General features: G+C 34.7%; 1 protein-coding gene across 3 annotated transcripts in view; it reads left to right on the forward strand.

Moving 5' to 3' along the window:
• Positions 1 to 16,700, forward strand: part of TRAF5 (TNF receptor associated factor 5) — a 53,897-nt gene that overhangs the window by 17,763 nt on the left and 19,434 nt on the right. The gene's annotated exons all lie outside the window — the stretch shown is intronic.

The following is a 16,700-nucleotide window of genomic DNA, read 5'->3' on the forward strand; positions in this document are numbered from 1 at the left end:
GGCCCTTTAAACCTACCTTCATAAAAATCAAGACATGACTTTCCCAATGCCAGATCAGAAAGATTTCAGTCAGTAGGAGGGGCCTTTATCTCAGGTGTTGTCATGTGGAGAGTTCAGTAGTTATGGCACAGTCTGAGTCTGCCATTTTTTAATTCACAGAGTGAACCTATACACCTTACAGACTCTGACTTATACATATGCTTTTTGGATTCATCTCTATCCCAGATCTCTAAATATGAAAGCTTCTGGATTCATTGCCAAGAGTTCAGCATTTTCTGAACCATAGATTGACTTCCATAAGAATTTTCTGGAGCAGTGACTGAAAGTCACAGGACTGAATCAGGGCGGGGAGCTTTATTTAGGAATCCACTGGATTGACCAGTTAGACATGTGGGAGAGGTCCTGCTGCCCTATCTTTACCATAAATTCAATAGCTGAAAAAGAGAGACAGTATGATGGATAACCTCACTCATTCTGACTTGGAGCAACTAGTCATCAGTTGCTGGGTTGTCAAGTTCCCTGGCCATAGGATCATCTTCCTTCCCTCCTACTTGAAATCCCCAAATTCTGGTTTTCACGACAGAACAATAGACTACATATGGTTTTTGCCCTTAGACATAGAGTATTTGAAATCAAGACAATTTAAAAAAAAGGGGGGGGGGGACCTGGGCTTGGGTTTCAGGGCTACTTGAGGTGTTTCAGAATTTCGTGGTCTGGTTGTTCAGTGAGTGATAGGTGTTAGTCTGGCTTTCTTTATCTTGATTAGTTCCTTTTTTGGTCCATGATAGTGTTATGCCACAGTCTCCTTGATCTGTTCTACCTCAGTTTCCCTGCACTAGTTTCCCTCATTGCCCTGAGTTTCCCTGAATTGTTCTATCTCAGTTTCTTTAACTGTTCTGCCTCAGTCCCCTAAGTCGTAAACTGCCCCCCTGGTTCATTAAGACTGAGGACCATTTGCTCTAAGGTTATAAATTGTCAATGGGAGAGGAGGAGCAGATCAGACTTTCTGGCTCCTAGCTCCTTCTGCCCCCAAGAATTTATGACACTGCCCCTCTAAAATATTCCAAACGATAAGACTATCTCGGATACTTCACTGACATCTTTACTTCTGTAATTCAAACATTCTGACTCTGGCTTTTAGTAAAAATTTACAGCTTCCCCCTCATCCTGACAAGGCTTCTAATTTTTCCCGCTCTTTTTCCTTTCCTTTGTCTGAAAAGCTATAAAAGTGTTCATCATTCCCCCATTCATTACTGGATACTTTGAGACGAGAGTCCTGTTCAGTCAATTAAACTCTCCAATTAATAAAATATTAAAAAACTCTCTAATCTCTATCTTGCCTCAGTTTCTCCAGCATTACAAGACTGTGCTCAAATGAAAAGAGTTTTCTGGGAGACAATGTGGTATAGCAGAAAGTGGATTGGATTTTAGAGTTGTCAGATCCTAGCTCCACCTTGCTACCTGGTTAAACTTGGACAAACACTTAACCTCTCTAACCCCCTTTTTTATAGATAAGGAAAATTCAGGCTCAGAGTTTTGTCTAAGATTGTACTGGTTGTAAGAGTTAGGATTGGAACCCAGGGTGGGGAGAAACTTTATTTCCTCCCATTACTACATTTGCATGGGTGGATACCTTTTCAGTTTAGAGTGAAATAATAGAAAAAAGTTGGAGATAATTTATTAATTTGTGCCCTATTCTGGTTAAAGATGAGACTGAATTGTGCTTTCTTTATCCTTATATCTCCTGCATCACCTAGCACACTTCATTGCACAAGAATAAAAATTTAATAAAGGTTTGTTAAATGAGTGAAATAATGATTACTGCCTTTTACTCTTACCTGCACTCAGAAAAGGCAATGTTCTGGATTAGAGTCAGTATTACCAACCTGGAACATTGAACAAACCAGTATCAAAGATCATTAAGTTGATAGACGTGGACAGACTGATAATTTTGGCTTTTAGGAATGTCATTGAGGTGTGACACAAAAACTCATAAAAATGTCCAATAAGATGTGGATGATCTGGAGTCCCCTAGAGGCTATTCTGTCAAGGGAGCTCTAATTTAATGGGTTGTAACAGATGACCAGCTGGATTTTTTGAAGAGAGAAAAAAGAGAGATTGGAGCTCTTGTCACCTACCCATTTCCTTCTAAGGACCCCAGCCAGATTGCCCAAAGTAAAGATGTTGCCCTTCTCTTTCAGAATCAGAAGGAATCAAGGTGGGTCAGCTAGGTAGTGCAGTGGATAGAGCACTAGCCCCGAAGTCAGGAAGACCCAAGTTCAAATCTGGTCTCAGACACTTAACACTTCCCAGCTGTATGACCCTGGGCAAGTCACTTAACTCCAATTGCCTCAGCCCCTCTTTCCCCCCCCCCCAGAAAGGGAACCAAGGATATTTAGCCAAGATAAGAGATCTAAGGAGACCTGCTATTTGTATTCAAGTATCAGAGGAATTTTCATATAATACTTGTTAATAATAGTAACAGTTAACATTTATGTAATAGTTTAAGATTCGCAAATCTCTTTCCTTGTTTACATTTGATCCTCACAACCCTGAGAGGTAAGTGCTCTTATTATCCCCATTTTACAGAAAAGAAACTGAGGCAGGTAGAATTTAAATGATTTAGCCCAGGATCACATAGCGAGTAAAGCAGGATCTGAATTTAGGTCTTCTCAGTCCAAAGACAGCACCTCCAAGACCTGTTTTATATCCTATCTCAAACCGTAGTCATGCCACCTAGCTGTCCCAAGAAAATGGAATAAATGAACCTATTTTGCTTGGCCCAAGCAGGACGAATTGGAAGCATTGGGAAGAAATAATGAATTCCTTTTCACCAGAGGGCTTGGAGCAGATGCTTAATGACCATTGTTGGGAGGGAGGGGAGGAATTATAGAAGGGATTTTAGATGTGCAGTTATGTGTCAGATTAATGACCTCTAAGGTCTCCATGATAGTCTCTGGGTCAGTGTCTGGCTTGTGGTCAAATTCACAGTAAATTGTGAATAACTCATAGCTTCCCCTCACCCACTCAGCATGTATTTGCATTTTAAAAGCAATCTCTGATTGGTTAAATTTTAAGTAACTGGACAAAGGGAAATGAAAATTTTCATACAGTGTACGAATGAGGAATTCAATGTTCCTTTTTAATTATAGTATATGAGTAGTAACCAACTGTGTCATTCCTTGTAGTTGGTAAGGCTAGGGCCCAGTTTAGTTGCAATTTTACTCCATTTCTTTGATGAACATTCTCCACCACTCGATTGTTCTGTGTCCTTTCTTCAGTCTTCCTTTATAGCATCTAGTGCTGGTATCTGCACACAATATATCCTCACATCCTGTTTGATGGATGGAGAGATGGATAAATGGGGATAGATGTCAGATGGGACTAACTAAGCATGTTTGGCAAGGGAAGAAAAATTAAACACCCAAATAACTTTGAACATGAGTGGGCATGGCAGGTTATATAATTAAAAACTAATAATAACATTAACATCTAGAAATAGAATGTTTTTTGATTTAAATTTTTAAAAATTTATTTAAAACTTAAATACAAAAGAAAAAAAAAGAAGCAGAAAAACAAGAAAAAATTTCCATGTGCAAAGTACATCATAAGAGAGGATTCAAAATATGAAACAGTTTCCATTTCAAGAAAGTCTGTGTAATAAATTATTACACATTGTATTCAGAATTGTCCTTTTTTTTTTTTTTTTGCTTTCTTGTGGGTTTTCTTTTGTTCTCTGCTTTATATTTTCAACTTTATTCTTTTTTCCCTTTTCTCTCCTTATCCTCAAGATAGCCTCAAGAAGGCTACAAGTATTTATATGTATATATATATATATATATATATATATATATATATATATATATATATATATATATATATATATATATATATATATATATGTATATGTATATATATGTATATGTATATATATGTATATGTATACATATTTACACATACATGTACATAGATATCTATAATCATATACATTCATATGCATCTATGTAAGGTTAAACTATACTTGTTTATCCTATTTCTCTAAAGTTAGATAATATCATTCTTCCTAAGTCCAAGTCTTTCCATATTTTTAAAATCTACCAACTCATTTCCTATACTACAGTGATATTCCAACCTTACATTGTCTAATTATTTTAAATAATCTAAAACAATATTGATTAATATTGCTGACATATAGTATAATTTCTCTATTCTTTTTTTTATTAACTTTAACTTTGAGATAAATGATTACTACTCTTGTTGTTTTTTTTTCTAATAAATTCTACTCCTGGTCATTATTCTTATGTTTGTGTATATCTCTTATTCTCTCTCCCTGTTGCCTCCTCTACTTTATTTCTACCTACTATCTTGCCTAGCTATTAGTTAACTTATCCATCCTTTAAGCATTTCTCTCTCCCTTATCCTCTCCCCCTACCTGTTACCTTCTTCTTTGCCATTTATCTAAGAAACCTTCTATATCATTTCCCCCCTTATTCTATTCTCTACATCTTTTTTTCTTTATAAATTTGGAAGAGTTTTCCTCTCTTTAACTTATTTTCTATGTGAATAGGATTTCAAAATTACCAGACCTCTTCCCATATCTAATACCTGTTCCAAGTCTTCCTCTTGCGTCTCATTCATATAACATAATTACTCTTCTCCTAACATGTTTTTGGGTTTTAGAATTATATCATACTTGGTTCTATCCCAGTCTTTCTTTCAAATTACCCAATTACTAATGACAACCTTAGACATTTAATTTACATTTCCACATAAAAAACATAAAGTTTGTCCTTGTGAAATGCTTTGAAATTAATCTTTGATGTTTTCTTCACATTTCTCTTGGATCTTATATGTTGAATTTTCTACTAGATTCAGGTCTTTTTGCAACAAAATCCTGAAAGTCTAACAATTCATTGAATGTCCATTTATTTATTTTTTCATTCATTTATTTATTATGGGGAAATCATTCATTCAGAATTATGCTTAGCTTTCCTTGATAGGATTTTTTTTTTCAACCTTAGTTTTTTTTGCTCATCAATATATAATGTTCCAAGACTTTGAAGTCTTTTAATGTAGCCATTGGTAGGTCTTGTGTAATTCTAATTGTGCCTCCACCATATTTGAATTGTTTTTTTTTTCTTGTTACTAATAATATTTTTTATGTTACCTGGGTGTTTCAGAATTTGGATGTAATATTCCTGTAGGTTTTCATTGTAGAACCTCTTTCAGGTGGTGATCAATGAATTCTTTTTATTTCTACCTTTCCCTCTTGTTCTATCACTTCAGGACAATTTTCTTTAATTATTTCTTGTAATATTATATCAATTCTATTTTTGGTCATAACTTTCAATCCAATTATGTTTTCTCTTCTTGATGTGTTTTTCAGATCAATTTTTTTAAGAGATGTCTCACATTCTTTTTTTTTTTCTATTTTTTTTCATTCTTTACATTTTGCTTTATTATTTCTTGGTCTCTTATGACTTTTCTGGCTTCTCCTTGCCCAATTCCAGTTTTCCAGATGTCATTTTTTCCCCTTATGATTCTGGATCTGCTTTTTTCTTAAGATTCTGGACCTTTTCATCATCATCTTGTTTTTCTTGGATTCTTCTCTTTTTTTTAAAGTTTTTCCTCAATCTCTCTTTTGATTTTTTAAGTTTTTTGTGAGTTCTGTGAATTATTTTAACATTATTTTTGGGGTGGAAAGGGTATTTTTTGTTTTTGTTTTTTTTTGTTTTTGCTGTCATTATCCTCCTTTGAATATAAAGCCCATTCTTCCCTATTCCCAAAGTAACTTTCTATGGTGAGGTTCTTCTTTGCCTGCTCATTTCATTTATGTGTGTTATGCATGTATATGATTTATATTTGTATATGTGTGTATTTGTATATTTATATGTATATTATATTTGTGTATATATGTATGTGTATGTATGTATATACATATATATGTGTGTGTATGTGTATATATACGGATAAGTGTGCATCAGATTGTTAGTATAATCACTTCTAGTCCTGGGGCAGGTCTCCAATTCTCCCGTCTGGCCTGGAACTCAAAGCCAAGAAGGATGCCCTCCTGTAAGTGCCCACTTATCTTTCAGGGGGCACATCTGCCCTTTTGTTGCTTTTCACCAGAGGGCTTGGAGCAGATGCTTAACACACCTGCCCACTGCTTCGGCACTCACCTTTCGGGCAGTGTTTGGAATTTTCTGACCTACTATGACATCTTCCCAGAATTCTTTAAATAGAATATTTTTAATAGGATATACCAGAGTAAGAGAAAGTGAGTTTAAATTTTGACTCCAGTCACTGTGTGACAATGGGGAAATCACTTAGTCTCTTTCTGAGCCTCAATTTGACCATTAATAAAATAACTGGACTACACAAGATGATCTCAAAGACCTTTTCTTCCCCAAAATTTGTAATCCTAAATATGACATACAAGAAACAACGTAATATGATAAAAAGAACACTGAATTCATAGTCAAAAGATGTGTTGGAGTCTGAGCCCCACTATTTACATGTTATGATACAAGAAAGATTGCTTAATCTTTCTAAATATCAATTATCTAATTTGTTAAATGTACTGGTAATATTTATCATCACAATGATAGTGATAATTACTTTTACAAATGGTAATATACTACTGATCTTAAATGTTTATAAAGAAATGTATTTTTTTAGCCTAAAAGCTCTTCATATACTGTGACTTATTATTTTTACTCACAGACTGTTGCTTTTTATTTTTAATTTAAAAGAGATATAGAGAAAATGGAGTGGAAATTATGAAAAAGATTGCCAAAAATAGTTTAAAAGGTGGTAATCAGTCAATGTGTAAAATTTATTAAAATTTATTAAGTGTTATATGTCAGGCATTGTGCTAAATCTGGGGTTACACAAAGAGGTGAAAGACTATCCCTGTTCTTAATTGGCTTAAAATATATTTGGGGAGAAAACATGCAAACAAATATATACTGGGTAAATAGGAAATAAATAAGGGAAGGTACTGGAATTGAGAGGGGTAAAAGAAAGCTTCCTAAAGAAGGTGGGACAGCCAGAGAAAATTCCCAGAGGTAAGAGATGGAGGATCGTATTTGTGGAATGGCCAGGAGGCCTGTGTCACACACAAATGAAGAGTACATCATATGAAGAAAGCAGATGTTTTTTTCTTGACCCCTAGACTGTTCAATATGTTTTTTCCTTTTCTCTTCAAAGTGGGAAAAATAAGTGTGGAAAATTCCAGACACTGTCTGAAATAACATGCTTCAGTGGGAAAAGCTGTAGGAGTGGTCCCAGGGTTTTTGACTGAGCTTTGCCATTTAGTAGCATTATGATTATGGGAATATTATTTTTACCTTGCTGAGATTCAGTTTCCCTCATCTGTAAGCTAAGGGAGCTTGCCTTATCTATCCCTATATCTCCTTTAAGGACTAACACATTGCATTGCACATAGGTAATTAATAAATGTTTGTTGAATGGATCACTCAGATCTCTTAGATCCCTTCTAATTCAAATATTTTGTGACCCAGAAAGAAATCCTATTCTTTCCGTCTGATTTTCTGTTCTTCTCTCTGTCCTATATTCTTTCTCCTTTATAGAATCTCAGAATTGACATGGATGACTGAAATTTCTTCCACCTACTCAATAAGAATTTTGCTTACAGACCTCTAATGAGAAAGAATTTATTACCTCCCAAGGAAGTTCATTACACTTAAAAAAAAAATCCATTGCTAGAAAGTTTTTCATTTCATTAAATGAAAATCTGCATGTATCTATTATCATTCATTTCTCCTAGTTCTGTAGCTTCTTAGTGCCCTGGGTAAAATGTAGGCTGAACACAGCACTCCAGATGAGATGTGACAAGGGAAGATACAGAAGGACTACTGCTGCCCTGATCCTGGATTCAGTTACCTTTGAAAACATCCCAAGTGCACTTTAGCTTTTGCAGTCCATTTAAAACCCTCTTCCCCCTCTCCCCCATATGAACTTTAGCCTATTTTGAGCCTAAGGGGAAGGCTTTTCATGAAAAACTCATTTTGGTAGATTTAGTTGTACTATTTTTAGGCTGTCATAATTTGTGCAGGTCTTCATTTTGTCATTTAAGGTGGTCTGTTCTCTCCACTAACTTGCCTTAATCTAAATAACTAATAAATATATGTTATATAAAATAATAAATAAATATAAATAATAAAAATATTAAGCAACAAAGGACTATACATAGATCCCCTAGAGGACTCTAAAGAAGACCATCTTCCAAATTAATCAAAACATTAATGGCTTCTCTTTGAATAAAAACAGTTCTAATTTTGCTTGAATATACTATCATCTAGCCCTCAAATCCTCATCTTTATCTTTGTGGTAAAAGCCAAAATCTAGAAAAGTTTATCTAAAACAATTTTATGATCCAACAATCTTATTAACTCTGCACAAATAATAATTTTTTTTCTTCTTGAAGCCATATTGCCTCTTTATACCTATTGCTTTTTTTCCCTAGGTATTTGATAACCGGATTTGATGATATATTTTGGAATTTGGACAGAATGAAAATTAAGTTTGTTTGCCTTGTTATTTCCAGATTGTTTTCTTCCCTTTTCTGAAAAGTGAAACATTTACCTTTCTTAAAGTTTTATGCTAACTCTTCTTTGTAATCTTTCAAAGACCACTGACATACCAATTCTTTTAGTACCCTTAGATTTAAACCGAATGCCTCTAAATCATGGAGTGCAGCAGGACCCCTAATCCTCTACTTATCTTGGGTTTCAACTTAGTTATTTTGTTCTGCTCTTTTAAAGTGCAAAAGTCATTCTCCTTTCTGGAGAAAATGGAAGCAAAAGAAGAGTTAAGTAGCATTATCTTTTTTTCTGTTGGTGATAACCATCATACCATCCACTATGAATAGTGGTTCTATCTTATCTTAGACACTTCTCTTTTCTTTGTAATCAATTTTTTTTCATCAACCACAACTCAGTCTGAATTTTTACATTCTTGCCATTATTCTTTTTTTTTAAATGTATTTGTTTTATTCTAAATTTAAGAAATAAAACTTGTATTTCTATAACAGTAGAATAGGAAAAGAAAAAGATTATAACTAAAAATCTATTATGTGCTAACTACTATTCCTTTTAAGTATATAATAGTTATTTTCCTTTTTTCTTCGGCCGGACTCCTCCCTTCCCCTCCCCAAAGGCTACCATTAGACATAAATGTGTGTATATGTAAAATGTTCTATACATTGATTTATCAGTTTTCTCAGCATACAGATAGCATCTTTCTTCATATGTCCTTTGTAGTTAATTTGGTATTTATAATAATCTTAAAGAATGGTATTGCGTATTGTATTCATTCTCTTTTATCTAACCTTTTTTCCATTTTTTTGTAAAAGTTGGTCTGTAAGTTCCCTGGGCATTCATGATTTTTAGACATCCTGTCCCCACCCACCCCCTCTTTTTCCTTCTTATAATGGTTGTTTCTCTTTGTGTTTCACAATTTCATTCTTCAGAGCTTCCTCCTTCTGGGATGATTTCCCGCTATAGAATTTGAGTCCTTGGAATCCCAACTCTCTTTTGTCTGAAAGAATATTTCCAAACCCTTCTCCATTTCCCTCATCCACCGTTATAAATTTCTAATTGTTCATGGCAATTCATATTCCATGTAGTCTGAATGCTGATCATGTCCCTCCGTAGCATCATTCTAAGCTCTGGGAGGTTAAAAAAATCATTCTCTAAACATTTTCTTTCTCCCCCAGTGCCTAGAACGGTCTGACAGCATATTAGGTGCCCGTTAGGTATATGGGTCTGGGTAAATATTAGAGGATTTGGTTGCACCTGGGCACATATATCTGTTTGCAGCTTAATAGTAACTTTATACATGCTAGCTGCCACCTATTCCTAGCAGGTGCTAGATACTTTCCCAGCATCTAGTCTTGTACCAGGCACTTAGTAGGCATCGGATGCTTGCTGAGTGATTGATTCATCTGTTCCAGCAGCTGAGAGGAGGCTAAAAAAGTGAAGCAATTTTCTTATTCCAGTTTCATGGGAACACTCCTGTAGGAGTGTTCTTGGTGATGCTGGTTGGTAGGGGATTTCCAGGTTTGCCTTTTTTAAAAACCTCAGTGCCCTATTCTTAACCACAAACTCTCCCTTCCCCAGGCAGGGAGATTTCTTAGGTGCTAATCTGTTGTTGGATGTATAAACCCAAAGTATACATGCTACCTTTGGGTGTGGATTCTTAGGAGAAGACATGATGCAAGGGGCAGGTCTTTGTAACTATACAATTGCAAATGAACTCCTTGAAACCCATGAGACATGCTATGGCAAGGCTCTGAGCACATTAATTTGCATTGGGTTATTTTGTCTTTGTATTCCCGAAGTATTTAACATAATAATTTTTTCCTTTTTTTAAGTACTTGATTATGATTATCTTTTGTTTTTACCTTGCCTAGATTTATTTTCCTTTATTCCTCTATCAGAGAGCTATTCCTTCCCTTATAACTTTTTTTTTTTTTTTTTTTTTTTTTTTTTTTAGAAAAAGAGGAAGCCAAGAAAAATAATTTGGCAAAACCACTTAATACAATGAAAAAAATTTGGCTTTATGTGCAATATTTCATATCCTATCATATCTATCTCTGGCAAAGAAGGGGAGATGTTTCCCTCATGATGTAATATAATTATGGGATCATAGCTTTAGAGTTGGAAGGGACCTTAAAGATTATCTAGATGGATCCCCTCTTTTAACTAAAAAGGAAATGAGAGCCTCTAAGGTTAATTGACTTGCCTAAGTTATATCAACTAAATTTCACATGCTGGATTTCAAAAAGTCACTTTTTCCATGTAGAGAATCCAGAATTGGGTGACCAACATGATGAAAGACCTCTGGAGCAGGCCATATAAGAATCATTTGAAGGAACTAAAGTGACTTTTTCCATGGTACCATGATATCCATTGTATTTAATAAGATTCAGTGATCTATTATGGGATTTATCTTTGTTCTGGATTGTCTAGTAAAGATTATGAGTTTAACATTTTTGTATATGTGTGTCATGGTCCCTCCTGGCAGTCTGGTAAAAACCTATGGCTCCTTTCTCAGAATAATGTTTTTAAATGAATAAAAGATATGATATTACAGAAGAAATTTAGGTATCTTAAAAGAGTATTTAAAAACAAGTTCACAGATCCTAAGTAAGAACCCATGATCTATAGTAATAATAATAATATGCTGTTATAAAGTACTTGAAGGTTTACAAAATGCTCCCCTCACAACAATGCTGCATGATAGGGAGTGGTTTCTATTCAAATTTTTTTCAAAGGGAAGATTGACTGCCTTTCCAAGGTATCATAACTAGAAAATGGCAGCTGGGACTTAGAAACGGGTCTCTTTTCTCCAGGTCACTGTTGTAGCAGCCAAAAATATCAGTATCGTTTTATGTTGTGTTAAGGGAGAAATAGACCCTAGGGAGGTGATGGTATTACTATTATCTAGCCCAGTTATGACCCATTTGGAGGCTTATGTTTTGTTTTGGGTGCCATGTTTTAGAAAGGACATTGATAAAGTATCCAGAGTTGGGTGACCAATATGATGAAGGGCCTCTGGACAGGCCTTATGAGAATCACTTGAAGGAATTAAAGGCCTCTAATCTGGAGAAAAACAGACTACAGGGGCATGATAGCTGTCTTGAAGTATTTGAAGAGTGGACATGTGGAAATAGATTCTAGAAGCAATATTTGGAAGTGACCAAAAGGTAAAATTAGACTTGAAGTAAGAAAACATTTCCTAACAGTTTCAAAAGTTAAATGGATTGCCATAGGAGTTAGCAAATATCCTCTTTAATCAGAGACTCTAAGACCATTTGTTCCTTATAGAGAGAGGATTTTTCTTTGGATTTAGACTTAAAAGAGCCTTTTAAATCCTTCCCACTGCTGAGATCCTGTGACTTCCTCCACATAGCTTGTACTTATTTGCTTGTTGTCTCTCCCGTTAGATTGGAAGTTCATTAGGGCAGGAACTGTCTTTTTTCTTTCTTTGTATCCCTGCATGTAATTGGTGCTTAATAAATGAATGAATGAGCAGCCATCAGAGTCCTTCACTCCTCATTAATAGAGGGATCTTGAGTTTCAAATACTGACAGATTATGCTAGTAAGAAGTTGTGTATATGTTCCTGTTTTAACAATTCATCTGAATTCAGAAAATGCTTTAAATGTCTATTGCATGAAGAGTGTTAGGGGCTAGGAATGATATTCTGCTAGTCCCATCTAGGATTAGTAGGAACAAGACTAAGCTCCATTCTCCCACACATTCCCATAAAGAAAAGTTTCAGGAAACATGTTCTAATTTGCCTCCATCAACTCATTGATCACACCTTTCAGTCCGGTCCAAAAGATAAAACAAGAAAATAAGCATTATTAAGTATGGACTGTGTGCCAGGCACTGTTAAGCACTTTACAATTATTAGTTCATTTGAACCTTTTAGCAATCCTGCTAGATAAGTGCATTTGACAGTGGAGGAAGCTGAGCCAAACAACTGACTTGCCTGTAAGTGTCTGAGGCTGGATTTGAACTCATGTTATCCCAGAAGATCAGCTCTGCCTCATGTATAAAGAGATTCTGAGTGGTCTGCAGTGGATAACACTATTACACACTCATATATGTGTATGCATGTATTCTTTTGGGAGAAGAAACAAACTGCATCATGGAACTTATACTGTACACGGGGATAAGATATATGAATAATTATGTAGAAGAGACACAAAACTAAGTACTTTGTTTTCAAACTTCACCTTTTGAGGCTTTTGAGGTGGTGGCGTTTGAAATGAAATTTTCAACAAATGAAAGAAAAAAAAGACACTTTAACCTTAAAGAATAATATAAGCAAATCATGGTCTCATTTAATTTTGGGTGGCAAAAAGTAGGCCATTTCATTGAAAAATAAAAATATGTTAAAGGGACCAAGATGATATATATATATGAAAAAATAAAGTGGTCCCTAATTGTGGAGGTTTCTTGAATGCTTAGCTATTACTTAACATATTATTGGGAGTCATTGGAAATATTTGAGCAAAGGAAGATGGAAAAACCATTCCACTTGAAGGGGAAATTTTCCATATATATTGTTTCTTCCATTAGAATGTGAGCTCCTTGAGGGAAGAGACCATCTTTTCCATTTTTGTCCCCAGTGCTCAGAACAGTTCCTTATAAATTTAAGAGCTTAATAAATGCTATATTCATTCATTCACATTTTCAGATTTATTTGTGTCTAATCTTCTTGACTAGAAAGAATAATTAAAAGTGAATAATGTACATTTCTTTATACACATTTACATGCCTTGTAAATTTAAGAGCTTAATAAATGCTATATTCATTCATTCACATTTTTAGATTTATTTGTGCCTAATCTTCTTGACTAGAAAGAAGAATTAAAAGTGAATAATGTACATTTCTATATGCACTTGCACATGTCTTTGTATTGAATTAGCATAACTATTAATGGAGTATGGCAGGAGATATTTATGTGTGAGAAAAAGGCAGAGATGGAACCCATGATCCTCTCACTTCAGTTCACATTTTACTTTGTGGTCGGGGAAGAGAATATTCCTACAACATTTGCTCAAATGAGTCATCAGCACTCAGAGAAGCTTTTTAAAAGTATTACATGGCCAAGTTGCACAACTGTGATGATAAGTTAATGGGCTTTAGCTAAAGAAGAAAGAGAAGTTCAACAAGGTTGTATGTTGTCACCTTATTGATTTAATTTATATGCAGAGTTTTTCATACAAAATGCCAGGCTGAATAATTGAAAAGCTGGAATTAAGATCATCAGGAGAAATATCAAGAATCTCAGATATGCAGACAACATCACTCTAATGGCAAAAAGTAAAGAGGAATTAAGAAGTCTCTAAATAACAGTGAAAGAGAAGAGTATAAAATTTGGCTGGAAACTTAACATCAGCAAACCAAGATCTTTGCAATTAGTCCCGTCATTTCCTGGTACTTAGAAGAAGAAGAACTGGAATCAGTGTCAGATTTTATATTCTTGGATCACAGATCATTGTAGCTATGAAATTAAAAGGTCCTTGCTTCTTAGAAGAAGCTATGGCAAATCTGGACAACATACTAAAAAAGCAGAACCCACACCAAAAAAGGTCCATAAAGTCAAAGCTATGGGTTTTCCCATAGCAATATAAGGCTGTGAGAGTTGGATTGTAAGGAAAGCTGAGCAACTGCAGAACTGAAGCTTTTGAATTATGATGCTGGAAAAGACTTTTGGAAGTCCCTTGGACGACAAGGAGATCAAATCGGTTAATAGTTAAAGAAATTAACTGCATGTACCACAGATGAAGTTAAGTACTTTGCCCACATAATGTAAAGATGGGACTCACTGGAAAAGACCTTGATGTTAGGAAAAATTGAAGGCAAAGAAAAGGGGGATGACAGAATAAGATGGATAGAGAGCATAATAGAAAAAAGAATACAAACTTGGACAGATTTTGAGAAATAGTGAAAATAAAAGGACCTAGCATGCTCGCTATGTTCCATGGGATCACAAAGAATTCAATTCTTTGTTCAACTGGACAATAACAACAAAAACCACAATAAAAGCATTAAGCCAATGTACAAATATGAACCATTTCTATAAATCATCCCCATATAATACATTTGATTATTTCTTTGATAGAATATATTATGAGATCCTACATTTTACCTCGAGTCTGCCTGTTTACATGCTGGGCTTACAGTAAAAAAGACCTGTGTTCCAATCTGGCTCAGTTATGTACTAGCTGTGTGATTTGGGGCAAGTCATTTCATCCTTCAGCCTCAGTTTCTTCATCTGAAAATTTGGGACAAACATAGTACCTGTATCACAAGGTTGTTGAAAGAATAAAATGAAATATAAAGCACTATACAAATGCTTGTTATTATTATATATTTCTGGCTATAACCAATAACTAGATCAGGTGATATCTCTTTAAAAAAAAAAAAAACACACATGGGGGCAGCTAGGTGGTGCAGTGATAGAGCACCAGACCTGAAGTCTGAGTTCAAATCTGGCCTCAACACTTAATACTTCCTAGCTGTGTAATCCTGGGCAAGTCACTTAACCTCAACTGTCTCAGCAAAACAAAACAAAACAAAACAAAATACATATAAAATACATAGAATTTGTTTTATTGTTTTTGTTTTTCTGATATTTTAACACATAAGTGTCATGTTCAATGTAATTGCAACCACATGTTTTAGTAATGAAAATGATTGATATTAAAATAATTTATATAGCCTATTAAAAATAATTTTAATGAAAATACCCTTTACACTAAGATATAAATATAAGATATAAATAAATATAAGGAAACGAACCTACACAAAATTAAAGTTAACTTTTCCTAGATTTTAGTGTAATAGTGCATAACAAGTATTTTTCTCCTTCCATTCCCCCTTCCTCAGCAGTATTATTCATCTTTAGAGCTAAGGATTTTTAAAATTTTTATTATGTTGACATGTTTCTCATTCCACATCATCTTCAACCAAACTTTGCAGATTTAATAATTCTCTGGCTAGTCAGAACATTGGCAGTGGAAAAGTTTGCTGTTAAACTTGTAATAACTGCTGTGCCTACAGAGGCATTGGTCAGATGGTCCACAGCTTTTTAATATTCACTTTGGGCTAGTGATTCCTTACCAAGCTGTAGTTCTTCAAGGAAGAACTAAGCAAATTAGCATCTTAAGATTGGGTAACCTGGAAAGCTTTAGCCCTCTTTAAATTTAGCAAGTTTGTTTGTGGCAGCTCTTTTTGTAGTGGCTAGAAACTGGAAAATGAATGGATGTTCATCAATTGGAGAATGGTTGGGTAAATTATGGTACATGAATGTTATGAATATTATTGCTCTGTAAGAAATGACCAACAGGAGAAATACAGAGAGGCTTGGAAACACATGAATTGATGCCCAGTGAAACGAGCAGGACCAGGAGATCATTGTTAACGGCAACAACAATACTGTATGGGGAGGTATTCTGATGGAAATGGATATCTTCGACAAAGAGAAGATCAAATTCAGTTCAATTTAATCAATGATGGACAGAATCAGCTAACCCAGAGAAGGAACACTGGGAAATGAGTATAAACTGTTTTGATTTTTGTTTTTCTTCCCAGGTTATTTTTACCTTCTGTATCCGATTCTTCTTGTGCAACAAGAGAACTGTATGGTTCTGCCCACATATATTGTATCTAGGATATACTATAACATATTTGACATGTATAAGACTGCCTGCCGTCTAGGGGAGGGAGTGGAGGGAGGGAAGGGAAAAATCAGAACAGAAGTGAGTGCAAGGGATAACGTTGTAAAAATTACCCATGCATATGTTCTATCATAAAGAGATATAATTAAAAAAAAATTTAGGAAGTTGGTTTTTGTCTCTGTTCTTGCAGACTATATTTTGAAGTTAGGGTGTTCATTGTAGATGGAGTAACTAGTGAAAAGGGCTCGGCACGTAACAGTGCTCTTCCATGTGTAACCTACCATGTTTCCTGTTGCTAGGGGTGATAATTTTAGTCTTTATCTCTTGATTCATTTATTTAACAATGTTTGCTGTCCTTATTAAGGTGATTAGTATTCTCTAGTCTCATGATTTTTAAATAGTTTGATGTACAAAGGAACCCTAATGAAAAAAAGATAAATAATTTCTATAAATAAATTGAAAAAAGTACTAGATTTCTT

The sequence above is a fragment of the Sminthopsis crassicaudata genome, chromosome 4 (genome assembly GCF_048593235.1).
Source record: "Sminthopsis crassicaudata isolate SCR6 chromosome 4, ASM4859323v1, whole genome shotgun sequence".
Classification (NCBI taxonomy): Eukaryota; Metazoa; Chordata; class Mammalia; order Dasyuromorphia; family Dasyuridae; genus Sminthopsis; species Sminthopsis crassicaudata.